The sequence below is a fragment of the Carassius auratus genome, chromosome 22 (genome assembly GCF_003368295.1).
Source record: "Carassius auratus strain Wakin chromosome 22, ASM336829v1, whole genome shotgun sequence".
NCBI lineage: Eukaryota > Metazoa > Chordata > Actinopteri > Cypriniformes > Cyprinidae > Carassius > Carassius auratus.
Genome location: NC_039264.1, coordinates 21,295,065 through 21,298,571, shown reverse-complemented (window position 1 = coordinate 21,298,571; position 3,507 = coordinate 21,295,065). Strand labels below are relative to the sequence as shown.

The 3,507-nt window shown below is 37.5% G+C and overlaps 1 long non-coding RNA gene across 1 annotated transcript; it reads right to left on the bottom strand.

Annotated features, from left to right (window-relative positions):
* Window positions 1–2,265: 2,265 nt before the first annotated feature.
* LOC113040003 (uncharacterized) lies at window positions 2,266–3,020 on the bottom strand. The gene is made up of 3 exons (XR_003275130.1): window positions 2,982–3,020; window positions 2,455–2,672; window positions 2,266–2,322 (listed from the first exon to the last, which is right to left on the bottom strand). It is a non-coding gene; the product is annotated as an uncharacterized LOC113040003 (long non-coding RNA).
* Window positions 3,021–3,507: the final 487 nt, after the last annotated feature.

Here is a 3,507-nt window from a genome sequence, read left to right as displayed (position 1 = left end):
GGCAATAAGAGAATCCAAAAATATAACAGAGAAATTTTAAGAAATAAAAAGAAGACTTAACTATTTTAGGACGTAACCTATTGTCAAAATCAGAAGGGATTTCTAAATTAATTAACCCAAGTTAATATCTCTATATTAGTTCACAAAACATAAGAAAAGCAAATACTATAATTTACCAATTCATCTGTCATAATAAAACGCACTACATTAAAAAATCAACTTGTAAAGGACTGAAAGTGCAAAATGCAGCATATACAGTAGCCTACTGCATCCAGAGGCTCTTAAATTTGTGTACTTTGTGCAAGCCTCTGTTACACCTGCTCAGCATTCATTTTCGCATCTTTCTCGCGCTAATCGAAACACATCACATGACCGCTCGTTTACCTCGCAAACCGGAGCGCAAGCCCGCGTAAGATGATAGAAATTAAGCCCGAACCCGACCGTACCCGTCGGGTCCCGACGGGTCCCGTCGGGTTCGGGCAAAGATCTTCAGCTCTACCTCTGGAGCAACTAGAGCAACAAAATATTTGTTCTTTTTTTTAAGCATTAACAAAAAAAATTCGGGCCCTATCTTGCACCCAGCGCAATTGACTTTGTACGCCGACGCATGTGTCATTCCTATTTTGCACCCGCGCAAAGCGCGCTTTTCCCTCCACAGAAGCACGTCGCTAAACTAGTGAATGAACTTGCGCTCCCTGGGCGGTTCAGCGCAAAAAAAGGAGGCGTGTTCCGGCGCAAACAATCCCTGGTGCTATTTTGCTGTTCCATTAAACAATTGCGCCACTGACCAGAAAAAACCTAGTCTAAAGTCAGTGGTGCGTTGCGCGTTGTTCATTATGCTATTTTAAGGGCGCATGCTTGACCATAATGTATATAGCGTGCACAACGCGCGCGCATACACTTTGCTCATGTAATCTACACAGATGCAACAGTTATTTTTGCAAATCATAAATTGTTACACTAAAAAAAATATTAACACATGAGATGACGGAAATCATTGTGGTGTATTTTGGGTGGGTTTCTCCCATCCCCATACAACACAACTTCTCTGTCTTTCACTGCTCTTACAAGAACATCAGTCTCCTCGGCTGTGAACCGCTCCTGGCGTGCGCCTGGTAAATACGCCATAATAATAGCAATCCATAATGGAACCTGCGCACCTGCTTTTAAAGGGAATGTTGGATGATGCTCTGATTGGTTTATTTCACGTTACGCCCAAACCACACCTATGAATAATGAAGCTACTTCAGACCAACCCACTTTAGATATGCGCCGGGCGCAAGAGCCATTTATCCCGCCGGGAAAATAGCAACAGTGCCGAGACCCGCCCACAAAGTTACTTGCGCTTCGCGCTTTGACACTTGCGTTTCAGATCGTTAAAATAGGGCCCTTCAACTGTGACTTAAGCATAAACATACTTTTTGCAGTCACTGTAAAGAATGTCCAAAAGTTGTGCTTCCTCTGTATATGCAGTCATCTATTCTGATATTATACTGGTTTTAATTTTAACACAGTATTTGTCCATAAAACTGCAGCCATTCATATTCACTCCCTTGTCTGTTGTTTTGTCTCCATTCTGTGTACATGCATAGGAGCATTCACATAAACACAATCTCCATCTTCTCCATTACTGTTGAGAGAAATTCCATTAGAAACATTGATGAACATTTAATGAATGTTCAGAGAAAACATTGTGTCTTAAGAGGGACTGACCGCTTTCTTTTGTGAAGGTACTTTTTGAAGAGCAGAAAGAGCAGCGCAATTGATGTCACAACACCCAGGAAAACTCGGAATCCAAAGACAGCCTTAACGTTATCTGAGGAAGAAACACATCAAACTAGGCTGAATAAACTGCTTCCAGTATGTTCGTACATTTAAACGGTCAAAAAGGTTTTGGGAAAAATAAATAACTGCCATATCAGCAGCCTAATAAAAGTGTTTATTTGCCAAAGTTGTTGAGATCATGCTGAGATCCCATGACAAGCCAAATACTCAGTTTATCTTTATCTTAGCATCCCCCGTGTTTTTGAACACTTTTGTCTATATATATATATATATATATATATATATATATATATATATATATATATATATATATATATATATATATATAGACCATCTTAAAAACTAATACAAAGTGCAGCTTTAAAGCACTTTGGGAAAGATAATACATGGACAGATAACAATAAAAGAGCTGAATTGAAATGGTAAACCCTAGTAAATCTCTAGCTAGGCTGAAAAGAGAAAAGTTTTTTTCTTACAATCAGTTTTAGCTTCAGAAGTAATGAAAGCTGAATGTCCTTCTTTATTCTTGGCTGTAATCTGAAAATAACAAATATTTACTGTGAAAAAAACATGAAAACATTGCAATGATACATAAACAGCAATTCCAACACTAACTCTTCGGCACGCTGAATGGCAGATGGTGAAAGAAATTAAGTGGGATTTAGGTACCTTAATTTTATATGTTGTAAGGTAGTAAAGATCTTGAAAATGAAATGAACATTTAGTTTTGTATTTGGTGATTGGACGTCCTCCATTGTATGTGATTTCAGCTTGAAATATTCCCTCTCCTCCATTCCAGAATATCTTTGGTCCCTTGTTTTCACATTTTATTTCAAGAGAATTGTGAGAAGGGTGAGTTACTTCAACTTCTGATCTGAAATCGGGCTCTATCAAACAGAATGAAACAAAACAGATTTTAGACACACAATGACCTATCATTTATATACAATTAGCATTTAATTGCAACATTTATGAAAACTTCATTCAGCAGTAAAATTTTAATTGACTGTAAAAATTGAATTATTAACAATACACATTATAGATAGAAAATACATGGGGTAAATCTTATTATCCATACAATAACTGCAAAATGAAGAATGACAGAGGAAAGAGATCTGAAGGAAAAAGGAAGAAGAAGAAGAAGAAGAAGAAGAAGAAGAAGAAGAAGAAGAAGAAGAAGAAGAAGAAAAACTTACTGTCAGAAAGTGTTTTACTGTAACCAGTGTAAATATCATAATCCTTTTGGTTGACTTTTCCAGTAATACTGCATGTATAGTCTGTATATGGCAATAATCCAGTAATTCTACAGACTGTACTGGTGACATTGCCTTGTGTACAGCTCACACCTGAAAAGACAAAATAAACCTGAATAAGACATTGAACATCTATTACCTCTAATAATATCATAAAGACCCTGGAGTATTATTACAGCTAATGTGCTGATGATAATTTCAGTGATGGTGTATTGGTAAAACAACAGGAGAGTTGGAGCTCTTACGATGATTGTTTCCATGTCTGTCAGGGGTTTTGCAGCTGGCTGAATAACTGTCCCATTCAATCCCTGAGCATCGATCTCCCTCGAGTGAAGTCCAGGAGATTTCCAATGAGCTGCTGGATAGGGGCTGAAATCGCCCATTCTTTTGGCAGTCTGTAACAAAGAAAAAAAGAAATCACAAACAATTCAAAACAAATCTTCACAATAGACAATTTAAGTTTCTCCAT